This window comes from Arachis hypogaea, chromosome 17 (genome assembly GCF_003086295.3).
Source record: "Arachis hypogaea cultivar Tifrunner chromosome 17, arahy.Tifrunner.gnm2.J5K5, whole genome shotgun sequence".
In the NCBI taxonomy this organism is placed as follows: Eukaryota; Viridiplantae; Streptophyta; class Magnoliopsida; order Fabales; family Fabaceae; genus Arachis; species Arachis hypogaea.
In genome coordinates this window covers 94,795,361-94,809,889 of record NC_092052.1, presented here as the reverse complement: position 1 = coordinate 94,809,889, position 14,529 = coordinate 94,795,361, and the positions used below count along the sequence as shown (strand labels likewise).

The following is a 14,529-nucleotide window of genomic DNA, read 5'->3' as shown; positions in this document are numbered from 1 at the left end:
TACCAGAGAGACGTTCTATGGCAATGTCTGATCGTGTAGAGGAATAGCAGATAATGTACTACCTTTTGATGACATTCCACCTGACTTGAGTTTTGAAGACTTAGAATGTACTTTCCCTTGCTTTAGTAGTTTAGAGGGACTAGGTGAGTATAGAGTCTAGGCTAGCCTAGGTTCCAGCTTAGGGACCTCTTGAATAGGTTAGGACCTGGGATGTTGTATGTATATATATGTATATAGTTATTATCTAGCTATATCTAGGGGTGTTCTAACTAAAAGTCTATACTCTAATAAAGGCTGGATCACTAAATGTTGTTAGCTGCTTGTGATATAGTTATGTGTGGTTGTTTATAACTGTTTTATCTGTTATCAGTTATGAGTTGATTATGAGTGATTCCGTCTATTAATCCAAACATTTTAAAAAAAAATACCTCACAAATAAACTACACTTTTAATAACGAATCAGGCTCATATGATAAATAATAGATAATAGTTAGGAAGACAAATTGGTAGCGCTCAGTTTCCAGTATGATCTAGACATATTGAAAATTGGGTTGTTACAGGAGTCATCCTTAATGTGCTCAAGGCGACTCAAGTGGTCTGCCACTAAATTCTGGGAACCACTCCTATCCTTAATTTCTAAATCAAATTCTTGCAGCAACAGTATCCAACGTATTAGCCTTACTTTGGACTCTTTTTTAGCTAATAAATATTTTAGAGCTGCGCGGTCAGAGTACAGTACCACCTTAGTACCAAGTAAATAGGCTCAAAATTTATCCAGAGCAAAAACAATAGCCCAAAGCTCTTTTTCAGTGATAGTATAATTAGACTGAGCAGCGTCTAAGGTCTTGCGTACATGATGTATCCAATGTATTAGCCTTACTTTAGAGCATTTTCACTGAGAGGACGGGATGTAGCCATTGACAATGGTGATGCCCAACATAAAGCTTGCCATGGAAGGAGTCTTGCGTACATGAAGAAGAAGACAGTAGGAAAGCAGAGGTTCAGAAGACAAAGCATCTCCAAAGCCTCAACCTATTCTTCATTACTTCATAACAAGTATCTATTTCATGTTCTTTTACTTTTTACAATTAAATCTGAGAATTATTGATATCCTGACTAAGAGTTACAAGATAACCATAGCTTGCTTCAAGCCGACAATCTCCGTGGGATCGACCCTTACTCACGTAAGGTATTACTTGGACGACCCGGTGCACTTGCTGGTTAATTGTGCGTAGTTGCAAAAGTGTGATTGTAATTTCGTGCACCAATCCCAATTAGTGACGACTGCTTCAGGTTGAGGGTAGAACCACTCACTTGCCTTTCCCTCAAGAGAAAATGGGAAGGCAGACAGCAACATAGTAGTCTCATCTGCACCATGACGCCTAGCAGTTGAACAGGCTGTCTAAAAATCCCTGAGGTGCTTGATAGGCTCCTGAGCAGGTAAGCCATGAAACTTAGGTATTAGGTTTACTAACGCAGTCTTCAGTTCAAATTCTGCAGCTAGATTTGGGTGACGCACTAGATACGGTTGCAGTGTAAAGTCTGGAGCTCCTTCTTCCTGGAGAATAATCCTTCTAGGCTCTGCCATATTACCTGCACGTAAATCAACAGTATCAGTAGAAGAGGAGCTTGTTTCTTCCTCAAATAGCGCTTCAGATTCTCTCTCAGATAAGACTGGTGAATTGGTAGTAACCACTTCACTACCCTCAGAGGCTAACCGACGCCGAGCTCGCCTAATACGTGAAATAGTTCTTTCAACTTCAAGGTCAAACGTGGCTAAGCTCGGATCAAGCAGCGAACGCGTCATTCAATGAAAGAAACATACAGCTCAGGGTAAATAAATAAAAATAAAATACCCAAATGTGAAAAATTAAAAATATTTACACCAACCAATAATTTAGCACACTATTGCAACTCCCCGGCAACGATGCCAAAAATTGATGCGGCGAAAATTAGCCGATTAAGAAATTAATATAGAAATAACGTTGCGAGTACAGTTCCTAATCGACGAAAATCCGCTTATCAATTTAGAAGGGTTGTCACAAAATCAGAATAAAAATACTGGGAGTAGGAATCCCAAGTCGTCTCCCAACGAGTTGACAAAAGAGTGCTATCTTATCAGTCAGGAATTTTCTGAGAAATTTTAAGAGTTGGAGAACAGAAGAATAAATGATTGTAAATTAAAGCAATGTAAATTAAAAGAGATTTATGTATTCAGAATAAAATGCCTTGACCAAGGGAAGATTAATTGGAAGTTCTATCCTTGTTGGATTTTCCCAAGTGGAATAGTAAGAGGTTGTTGTTTTCACTTAGTTAACCCTTACTAAATAAAGGAAAGTCAAGTGATTGAGCTAACTCTTATTCGCAAGTCCTAATCCTCTCCTTATGGAAGGATTAGCGTTAGTAAATAGAGAGTTTGCCAACAACTTCCAATTCAACTAATCACTTGAGCATTTCAACTCAAGGGTCTCCTTTTAATCAACCCCCAAGTCAAGTTGGGAGTCTACTCCATTGACATGAATACAACGTTCACGGGCATATAAGAGGAATAAGAAGAAGACATGATAAATTAAATAAAATAATAACTAAAAATTAATTAAAGGTAAAAGTAATTCTTTGCATTAATAAATCTCAAAATGCAACATCCTTATCTGAACAGGGCTAATGGGCAATTAAAAGAGTAAAGGAATAAGAAAGCAAACTAGAATAGTAGTAACTTCAACAAAGGTAGTAACTTTTCTCAATATCCAAAGCAAAAGCATCAAAAGCATAAAAAACTAGAAATCTATGAATGTGAAGAAAACCTAGAGGAAGTGTGATTTTTCTCTAAGATTCCAATCTAAAATCTAAAAACTATGCGAATGAGAATGTGTGTTGAGTCTCTGCTCGTCCCCTGGCTCTAGTATGTGTTTCTGGGCTGAAAACTGGGTCTAAACTTGGCCCAAAATCGCCCCCAGCATTTTCTGTGATTTCTGCAGATAGTGCACGTCACGCGTACGCATCGCTGATCAACTTTGCGTCTCACGCGTACGCGTCAGGCACGCGCACGTGTCGCTGTGCGAACTTCGATTCACGTGCACGCGTGAGCCATGCGTGTGCGTCGCTCCTTGCTGGTTATCTCTTTTATTTCTTGTGCTACTTCCTTTTTTGTAAGTTTCCTTTCTATCCTTTAAGCCATTCCGGCTCTGTAAATCCTGAAAACACTTAAGGCACAGATCACGGCATCGAATGGTATAAAAGGGAATTAAAAATATACAATTTAGAGATCTAGGAAGCAAGTTTTCAATCATAGAACAAAATCTGGGAAGGAATTGTAAAATCATGCAAACTGTATGAATAAGTGTGCAAAGACTTGATAAAAACCACTCAAATTAGCACAAGATAAACCATAAAATAGTGGTTTATCAGAGCGTTTGGGAATCGGCCAAGTTATAGTTTCGGTTTCTTTTATACAATATGTAATGTTTCTAGACACTTAGGCTAGTTGACCTTAAGATAGGATTGAATGTTTTGGGTGTATGTCTAATTGTATGTGATTTTGATGTTTGGGGATAACTTGTATGATGGTGATGATGATATGGAGCTTTGGTAAGAGAAATATATGAATTTGATGATGACTGTTGGTGTTCATACCCTGGGTTGAGCTATCCAACCTGGGCTGATTGAAGACAAAGCGACCGACCTCTTCAAGTCAAAACACCCGACCTCTTCTTTAAAAGAGTTCGGCCAAATCACCACGAGAAGCCCAAGAAGGCCCAAATAAAGGGACATAGTCCAATCTAAAAGTAGCTACAGCCTAGAAAGATAAAGGCTGTTCCCCTTAAAGATAAGATGACTTCACTCAAAGATAGGATAAGATAACTAACTTATCTTATCTAGAAAGGTCAGTCCACACTTCTATAAATACACTGGAGCACCCAGGTATAACTCATACTCTGGTTCTACTAAAAAGCTGCTTAAAGCCCCATGCTAACTTAAGTATCAGAGTCTCTTGCAGGTACTACCACCCTCTGGTGATGAAGGATCAGCAGCACCACCAAGTCCAACAAGTCGGACACGACAGCTCCGGCCACCATAGCAGATCTCATCCGAGATCGACCTTCAGTTTCAGGTAACCCTCGGAACATTGGCGCCGTTCCCGGTGAACCTGGAAGTCATCCCATCATCATGGCAGACAACCTTGACAACAATCACAGCTCCGGTTTAGAAAAAAAACCCCGCTTAAAAACACGGATGCCACATCAAAAGATGTGCCTCAAAACAAGGGGATAAACAACCCTCCAACACAGAAATCTTGGAAGCCATCCGAGAACAACAAGATCGTCTCAAACAGCTCGAACAGGAGGCTGAACACCAGCGCAAAGCCGAAAGAAACCTACGGAGAGAAACTAGGCGATGCCAAGAGTTAGAGGACAAGTTCCTAAAACTCAAGGCCGACCTTAAAATCAAAACCATTTAGCCTGGTCACGATGATAGCTCCCACAAGGATCAAGATCCCTTCACCAAAGAAATCATGAAAGCTAAATTTCCAAAGGATTTCAAAGCTCTGGACATGATCCCATACGACGGAACCTCCGATCCAAGCCATCATCTCAGCAATTTCAGAAGCAGAATGTATCTCACCGATGCCTTGGACGCTATTCGATGCAAAGCGTGTCTTCACAACTACATGGAAAGATTCAACAAAGCGTGTCTAGACATACAGAGTTTGCCAACAGAAGCAGCCATCATGGGTCTCATCAATGGCTTGCGAGAAGGACCTTTTAACCACTCCATATCAAAAAAGCATCCCACATCTTTAAATGAGGTACAGGATAAGGATAAAGTGTCCAAAAAAGAAAAAGATCAACACGAAGAGAAGTCTAAAAAATACCACAATTACACCCCTCTTCAGGTGTCTCTTGTGGATGTTTACCGAGAAATATACCACACTGAGAAGATCCCACCACCTCGCCCAATCAAAAGCAAAAAAGGAGGAGGAAATCGGATAGAATACTATGAATTCCACCGAATCTACGGACATCCTAAATTGGCAAGAGAAGGGCGACTTTATCGGTACTTAGCCAACAAAGCGGATGAACCTAGAAAAAGAAGAAGGGACGAAGAGGTGGGACGAGTTGAACGACCACCTCACACTCTGGAGAGACATGTTCACATGATAAATGGAGGATTCACAGGAGGAGAGATCCCAAAATCATCTCGTAAAAGGAACTTTAAAGAAGTATATCATGTTGGGGAAGGAGAGAGGCCGTCCGACCTCCCTACTATTACGTTTACCCAAGAAGACGCAGCAGGCATCGTCCCGGGACATGATGATCCCATGGTCATTACTATCATATTAGCCAACGCTAATCTCCATCGTACACTGGTAGACCAAGGAAGCTCCGTGGATATCTTGTTTAAATCCGCCTTTGACAAACTCGGCCCACAAGATAAAGAGCTCAGAGCATATCCGAATAGCTTGTTCGGACTAGGAGACACTCCAATCCAACCACTTGGATATATCTTATGACACACGACCTTTGGAAAGGGAGCCCAATCAAGGACACTCAATATAGACTACATCATAGTCGACGTGAGCTCAGCCTACAATGCCCTAATAGGTCGGACAACACTGAACAAGGTGGCCGCAGTAGTTTCAACCCCACATCTATGCATGAAGTTCTCCACTCCAGAAGGGATCGCCACGATAAAAGGAGACCAGAAAACTGTACGGCACTGTTATAATGAAAGTCTGAACCTTAAAGGAAGAGGAGAAGAAATCAACACTAAGGAACTTCGCCCACAACCTGAAGGCTAGATCAAAGAAGTCCAGATCGGAGATGCCCTGGGTAAAACAACAAATATTGGGGCAACCTTAAAAGAAGATGTAAAGGAGCCTCTGATACAATTCCTAAGGGATAATGCCAACCTCTTTGCATGGAAGGCCGCAGACATGCCAGGCATAGAACCCAAACTAATGTGCCACAAACTGGCGGTATACCCAGGATCTCAGCCAGTGCAGCAAAAGCGTAGGAAGCTCGGACCGAAAAGATCTCAAGCTGTGGAATAACAGGTACAAGCTTTACTAGAGGCAGGATTCGTAAGAGAGGTCAAGTACCCATTATAGCTAGCCAACATTGTCTTGGTAAAAAAGTTAAATGGGAAGTGGCGGATGTGCACTCACTACACTGATCTCAATAAAGCCTGCCTAAAAGATCCTTATCCACTCCCAAGTATAGACACTTTAGTGGATGCCTCCTCTAGATACAAGTACCTCTCATTCATGGATGCTTATTCAGGATACAATCAAATCCCGATGTACCCACCTGATTAAGAAAAGACCTAATTCCAAACCCCAAAAGCAAATTACTGTTATGTCGTCATGCCATTTGGACTAAAAAACGCAGGAGCTACCTACCAAAGATTGATGAACAAAGTCTTCGCAGACCATATTGGGAAACTAATAGAGGTATATGTGGACAACATGCTGGTAAAAACACAAAGTGAGGAATCATTACAGTCCGACCTCACCAAAGTGTTTGACACAATAAGAAAGCATGGTATGCGACTTAATCCCGCAAAATGTACTTTTGTGGTAAAAGCTGGCAAATTCTTGGGCTTCATGCTCACACAGAGAGAAATTGAGGAAAACCCGGATAAATGCCGGGCCATACTCAACATGAAAAGTCCGACCTGCGTCAAAGAGGTACAAGAGCTCAACAGAAGACTAGCATCCCTGTCCAGATTTCTAGCCGAGTCAACCATAAGATCTCTCCCCCTTTAAGCAACATTAAGGAAGGGAAAGAGATTTGAATGGACAGCAGAGTGCGAGCAAGCCTTTCAAGATTTCAAAAAATTCATGGGACAACCACCCATTCTTACCCGACCACGGGAAGGAGAAGCACCTGTATTATACCTTGCAGTAGGAAATCGGGCAATAGCTTCAGCACTAGTCAGAGAAGACCAAGATGGGCAACAACCCATATACTTTATCAGTAAAGCTCTCCATGGAGATGAACTGAACTAGCAAAAGATAGAAAAATTTGCCTACACTCTCATACTCACTTCTCAACGACTTCGCCCATATTTTCAAGCTCACACCATCAAGATTCAGACCAACCAACCCATAAAAGGTATTCTACAGAAGACAGACTTAGCTGGAAGAATCCTACAGTGGGCAGTCGAGTTATCTGAGTTCGATCTTCAATATGAAGCCCGGACAGCCACCAAGTCACAATATGTGGCCGACTTCATTGCCGAGTACACTGACACTCCGGGAACTCCTACAAAATGGAATCTTTATGTTGACGGCTCTTCAGATAAAACTGGGAGTGGTGCAGATGTGATAATAGAAAGAGATCAGGGAACCCAAATCGAACTCTCCCTAAAGTTTGAGTTCCCTGCTTCAAACACTCAGGCCGAATACGAGGCATTGCTAGCTGGTTTGAGGCTGGCAAAGGAGGTTGGAGTTCAAAAGCTTATCATCTTCAGTGATTCACAAGTAGTCACCTCACAAATAGTAGGGAGCTACAAAGCTAAGGACCCTACCATGAAAAAATACCTGCACAAAACCAGAGAACAGCTCGGACAACTTAGAGAATATGAGGTCCACCATATACCTCGGGAACAGAATGCTCGAGCTGATGCACTATCAAAACTAGCCAGCACCAAACCAGGGGACAATAATAGAAGCCTCATCCAGGAAATACTGCAGAACCCATCAATTTCGGAGGAAGAAAAAGTCCTAACCATATCAGGTCAGGACTAAGGGTGGATGACCCCTATAATCAACTATCTCAAGTCAGAGACACTCCCCACAGATAAGAAGGAGGCGAAGAGGCTAATACGAGAGGCACAATACTACACCATAATAAGCAACATCCTATATAGGAGAGGGGTTTCGACACCCCTATTAAAATGTGTACCGACCCCCAACACAAAAGAGGTTTTGGAAGAAATACACAGTGGTATATGTGGCAACCATCTTAGAGCAGGAGCTCTCTCCAAAAAAGTACTCCAGCCGGATTCTTCTGGCCGACTTTACCAAAAGAAGCGACAGAATTCGTCAAGGCATGCCCACCATGTCAGAAGCATGCCATCTTCCATATCGCCCCACCAGAGGAGCTCATCAGTGTAGCATCACCTTGGCCGTTCACAAGGTGAGGACTCGACCTCATTGGACCCTTTTCCCAAGGATCGGGACAAGTCAAGTTCCTCATTGTAGGGGTAGACTACTTCACAAAATGGATTTAGGCAGAGCCCCTAGCTAATGCCACTGCTCAAAGAAGTCAGAAATTCTTGTATAGAAACATTATTACAAGGTTTGGGGTTCCTCACTCCATCACTACAGACAATGGCACTCAATTCACCGACACAGGTTTCTGGAAATTGGTAGCTGATTTGAAAATAAAACACCAGTTCACATCCGTAGAACACCCACAAGCCAACGGGTAGGCAGAAGCTACCGATAAAGTCATATTAGCTGGGTTAAAATGGAGACTGCAGGACACAAAGGGAGCTTGGGCCAAAGAGCTCCCACAAGTCCTATGGGCATATCGAACAACTCCGCACTCCACCACAGAAGAATCGTCCTTCCGATTGGCTTACAGAATGGAGGCAATGATCCCAGTAGAGATCTAGGAAGGATCCTAGAATGATCCTCTACAATGAAGAAGCCAACTTCCAAATTCAAAGGGAAGAACTTAACCTACTTCCAAAAGTCCGAGAAAAAGCACGGATTAGAGAGGAAGCGTTAAAGCGTCGAATGGCCTCAAGATACAATCAGAAAGTAGTCCAACGAAGTTTCACCAACAACGACCTCATCTTAATCCGAAATGACATCGGAGCAGGTCGATCAGGAGAAGGAAAGCTAGCAGCTAACTAGAAAGGACCGTACCGAGTTGTAGAGGTATTGGGAAAAGGCTACTACAAGGTGGCCAACCTCGAGGGGCGAGAGCTACCAAGGTCATAGCATGCCTGCAACCTAAGAAGGTACTATAGTTAGGAGGTAATAAAGATCTTAGGTCAAAGCGCACTCTTTTTCTTGAAAAGGTTTTTTAATGAGGCACCAAGTCAAGATCTACAGAAATGGCCCGACTTAGAAGGGTAAGTACCTGCATGTACATATTCTTGTTTATATGGCTATTTTTTATTTGAATAAAGTTTTTTAGATTCTCTACAAAGTTTTTTTACCAAGACGCATTAATCTGAACGCAAGTATTCATCACCCGATTTCGACAAGGTCGGCAAAATGAAAACCAAATTCGTCGTCCGATTACAAAGCTACAGGTCGGAAAGATGAAAACCAAATTCATCGTCCGATCACGACAAGATCGGCAAGATGAAAGCGACAAAATAGATTAATGCAAGAACATATAAAAAGTAATCCATAGAAAGAGGCCTGACGAGGTCTGAGTAAAAATGGATTACTAAAAATAACTTAAGAAGGTTCAACAAAAAAGAAGTCAGACCAAACCGATCAAAGCGACAAAGTTATAAAAAGTAATCCATAGAAATAGGCATGACGAGGTCTGAGTAAAAATGGATTACTAAAAATAACTTAAGCGGGTTCGACAAAAAGAAGTCGGACCAAACCGATCAAAGCGACAAAGTTATAAAAAGTAATCCATAGAAAGAAGCCTGACCAGGTCTGAGTAAAAATAGATTACTAAAAATAACTTAAGAAGGATCGATAACAGAAGTTGGACCTATGAAAGGCCCGCGCTAGAAGGGACACAGTTCTGCCCAAAAAGCCACGACTCCACGACAAGGCCTCTTTCAAAATTGTTTAGACTAAACTAAAAAGGTTCTATGTGAACACTAAAAAGTGGTCGAACAAAATTAGCCCTAAAGATCATCTTGACTAAGCAGAAAGTGAGAAAACACAAGGCAATCAAAAAGAGGTCGGACATCAGAATACCAACACTCCATTAAGATCTACAAAAATGGAAAGATATCTAAAAGATAACAAAGCCATCATTAAAAACTCAGAAGGCGACCTGAAAGAGGACCTCAAGAGTTCAAAGTATTTTGCTTTTCTACTTATAAAGTTGCATAAGAAGCAACTAAAAGTCAAGAGGGTCAAACCATAAACAAAGTTACAAAACACAGAGTTCAAAAGCCCACAAATCGGGCTGTACAGATAAAATAAGGAAATCATAAAGGGTTCAGAGCTTCCACAGTAGTAGCATTAGTAGCTGAAGGCGGACAAACGATCTTTATGGTGATGCCGGAGGAGGCCCGTCATCTTTGTCATCCGGAGCAGGCACTATCTTGCCATCTTCCACCACATTGTCCAAGCTGAAGAGAGTAAGATTAAGTTCAGGAGCAAGAACTCTGACCTGTGCCTTTATGTTTTCATAAGCGCTTGTCACAGTATCTACAAGATGACTCTGCAGATCGGTGTAATCTACGTGGGCAGAATCAAGCCTCCCCCTCAGATCCAACACCTCAGCATAAATGCGGGTATAACTCTCCTTGTGTTTCTTAACCATCTTCTCTGCCAAGTTTGCAGCCGCCTCAACCCTGGTAGCCTGCGCCTTTTCCTTCTCCAAATCCAATTCCAGCTTAATCACCCTGGCATCAAGCTCATCATTCACCCCATTTATCCTATCGATGTCTGACTTGGCATCTGATGAGCGGATAATTTATACGCTTTTTTGCACTATTTTTACATAATTTTCAGTATGATTTAGTTAGTTTTTAGTATATTTTTATTATTTTTTAAATAAAATTAACATTTATGGACTTTACTATGAGTTTGTGTGTTTTTCTATGATTTTAGGTAATTCCTGGCTGAAATTGAGGGACTTGAGCAAAAATCAGATTCAAAGGTTGAAGAAGGACTGCAGATGTTGTTGGATTCTGACCATCCTGCACTTAAAGTAGCTTTTCTAGAGCTACAGAAGTCCAAATGGTGCGCTCTCAATTGCGTTGGAAAGTAGACATCCAAGGCTTTTCAGAAATATATAATAGTCCATACTTTTCCCGAGTTTAGACGACGCAAATTGGCGTTCAATGCCAGCTCCCTGCCCTATGCTGGAGTTAAACGCCAGAAACAGGTTGCAAAGCAGAGTTAAACGCCAGAAACAGGTTACAAACTAGTATTCAACTCCAAGGAAGACCTCTACACGTGAAAGCTTCAATGCTCAGCCCAAGTACACACCAAGTGGGCCCCGGAAGTGGATTTCTGCATCATTTACTTATTTTTGTAACCCTAGTAACTAGTTTAGTATAAATAGGACTTTTTAGTATTGTGTTAGACATCTTTGGACATCTTTTGATCATATTTTGGATTATCTTTTGATCCTTTGATCACGTTTTGGAGGATGGCCATTCGGCCATGCCTGTACCTTGTTCTTATGTATTTTCAACGGTAGAGTTTCTACACACCATAGATTAAGGTGTGGAGCTCTGCTGTTCCTCATGAATCAATGCAAAGTACTATTGTTTTTCTATTCAATTCAAGCCTATTTCTTCTCTAAGATATTCATTCGCACACAAGAACATGATGAATGTGATGATTGTGTGACGCTCATCATCATTCTCACTTATGAACGCGTGCCTGACAAACACTTCTGTTCTACATGCAAACAAGCTTGAATGCATATCTCTTAGCCTCCTGATCTACGATCAAAATCTTCGTGGTATAAGCTAGAATTATTGGTGGCCATTCTTAAGATCTGGAAAGTCTAAACCTTGTCTGCGGTATTCCGAGTAGGATCTGGGAAGGGATGGCTGTGACGAGCTTCAAACTCGCGAGTGCTGGGCATAGTGACAGACACAAAAGGATTACTGAATCCTATTCCAGCATAATCGAGAACCGACAGATGATTAGCCGTACGGTGACAGCGCATTTTTGACCATTTTCACTGAGAGGACGGGATGTAGCCATTGACAACGGTGATGCCCCACATAAGCTTGCCATAGAATGGAGTATGAAGGATTGGATGAAGGCAGTAGGAAAGCCGAGATTTAGAAGGAACAAAGCATCTCCATACGCTTATCTGAAATTCTCACCAATGAATTACATAAGTATCTCTATCTTATTTTATATTTTAATTATATTTTAATTATCAATTCACCATAACCATTTGAATCTGCCTGACTGAGATTTACAAGGTGACCATAGCTTGCTTCAAGCCGACAATCTCCGTGGGATCGACCCTTACTCACGTAAGGTTTATTACTTAGACGACCCAGTGCACTTGTTGGTTAGTTGTGTGAAGTTGTGACAAAGGACTAAAATTATGAACGTGTGTATTAAGTTTTTGACGCCGTTACCAAGGAATGAACGATCACGATCTCCCACACCAAGTTTTTGGTGTCGTTGCCGGGGATTGTTCGAGTTTGGACAACTGACGGTTCATCTTGTTGCTCAGATTAGGTAATTTTATTTTAATTTTAAGCTTTTTGTTTTTATTATTCTTATTTTCGAAAAAAAATTTAAAAAAATAAAATTATTTTCAAAAATAAATTATTCTATGACTTCATAATTTTTAAGAATGAATTCTAGAGTTTTAAGAGATATGTTGAATCCTGGCTGGCTGTTAAGCCATGTCTAATCTTTTGGACCAAGGTTTCACTTATCCTTAAGAGAAGAGCTTCTTTATCTTCCTCAGTAATTTAGCTGTTGTATGTAATGATTTGCTAAAGCTTGGCTGGCCATTGGCCATGTCTAGTGTTTTGGACCGGAAATTTGAGTTGACTTTTTCAAAAATTTTTAAAATTTAATTGTTTCTTATGAATCAAATCAAATTTTCAATTTAAAAATTCTATCTTTTTCAAATCTCTTTCAAAATTCAAATCTTTTTCATTTTTCTTTTATGATTTTCAAAAATTTGAAAATTATTTCCAAAAATCCTTTTCTTATTTCTATTTCATATTTTCAAAATTAATGTTAACAATTAATGTGATTGATTCAAAAATTTTATGTTTGTTACTTGCCTAGTAAGAAAAGTTCAATCTTTAAATTTTAGAATCATATCTTTTTGTTTCTTATTAGTCAAGTAATCAACTTTAATTTTCAAAATCAAATCTTTTTAAATTTCTTTTTCAAAAGCTTTTTCAAAATAAATTTCAATCACATCTTTTTCAAAATCAATTTCAAAATCTTTTCTAACCTCTTATCTTTTTAAAATTGATTTTCAAATCCTTTTCAAACTAATCCTATCTTCTTATGTGATTCTTATCTTTTTCAAAACCACCTAACTACTTTTTTCTCTCTAATTTTCGAAAATCACCTTCCTCTTTTTCAAAATTCCTTTTTAATTAACTAATTGTTTTAAATTTTAATTTAATTTAATTTAATTTTTCTTTTTTTTTTAAATTTTCGAATTCTAACCTTAATTTTAAATTAAAAACAAAAATATTTTTATTTTAATTTATCTAATTTTTGAATTCTTCCCTCTCATCTCCTTCTAATTATTTATTTATTTACTAATACTTCTCTTCATCTCAAAATTCGAACCCTCTTTTCCTCTTGGTGTTTGAATTTCTCTTCTTCTATTCTTTTCTTCTTCTACTCACATAAAGGAATCTCTATACTGTGACATAGAGGATTCCATATTTTCTTTTCTGTTTTCTTCTTTTTCATATGAGCAGGAACAAGGATAAAAACATTCTTGTTGAAGTTGACCCTGAACCTGAAAGGACTCCGAAGAGGAAGCTAAGGGAAGCTAAAGCACAATACTCTGGAGAAAATCTGACAGAAATTTTTGAAAAAAAAGGAGACATGGCCGAAAATAATAACAATACAAGGAAGATGCTTGGTGATTTTACTGCACCAAATTCCAATTTACATGGAAGAAGCATCTCAATCCCTGCCATTGGAGCAAACAATTTTGAGCTAAAACCTCAATTAGTTTCTCTGATGCAACAGAACTGCAAGTTTCATGGACTTCCATTAGAAGATCCTTTTCAATTCTTAACTGAATTCTTGCAGATCTGTGATACTGTTAAGACCAATGGGGTTGATCCCGAGGTCTACAGGCTTATGCTTTTCCTGTTTGCTGTAAGAGACAGAGCTAGAATATGGTTGGACTCTTAACCTAAAGATAGCCTGAACTCTTGGGATAAGCTGGTCACGGCTTTCTTAGCCAAGTTCTTTCCTCCTCAAAAGCTTAGCAAGCTTAGAGTGGATGTTCAAACCTTCAAACAGAAAGAAGGTGAATCCCTCTATGAAGCTTAGGAGAGATACAAGCAACTGACCAAAAAGTGTCCTTCTGACATGCTTTCAGAATGGACCATCCTAGATATATTCTATGATGGTCTGTCCGAATTATCTAAGATGTCATTGGACCATTCTGTAGGTGGATCCATTCACCTAAAAAAAACGCCTGCAGAAGCTCAAGAACTCATTGACATGGTTGTAAATAACCAGTTCATGTACATTTCTGAAAGAAATCCTGTGAGTAATGGGACGCCTCAGAGGAAGGAAGTTCTTGAAATTGATACTCTGAATGCCATATTGGCTCAGAATAAAATATTGACTCATCAAGTCAATATGATTTCTCAGAGTCTGAATGGATTGCAAGCTGCATCCAATAG

The 14,529-nt window shown here is 39.8% G+C and overlaps 1 non-coding gene across 1 annotated transcript; it reads right to left on the bottom strand.

The window, feature by feature from the left end:
- Positions 1 to 14,107: 14,107 nt before the first annotated feature.
- LOC112767842 (small nucleolar RNA R71) lies at positions 14,108 to 14,215 on the bottom strand. The gene has a single exon (XR_003185282.1). It is a non-coding gene; the product is annotated as a small nucleolar RNA R71 (small nucleolar RNA).
- Between the last annotated feature and the right edge of the window lie 314 nt (positions 14,216 to 14,529).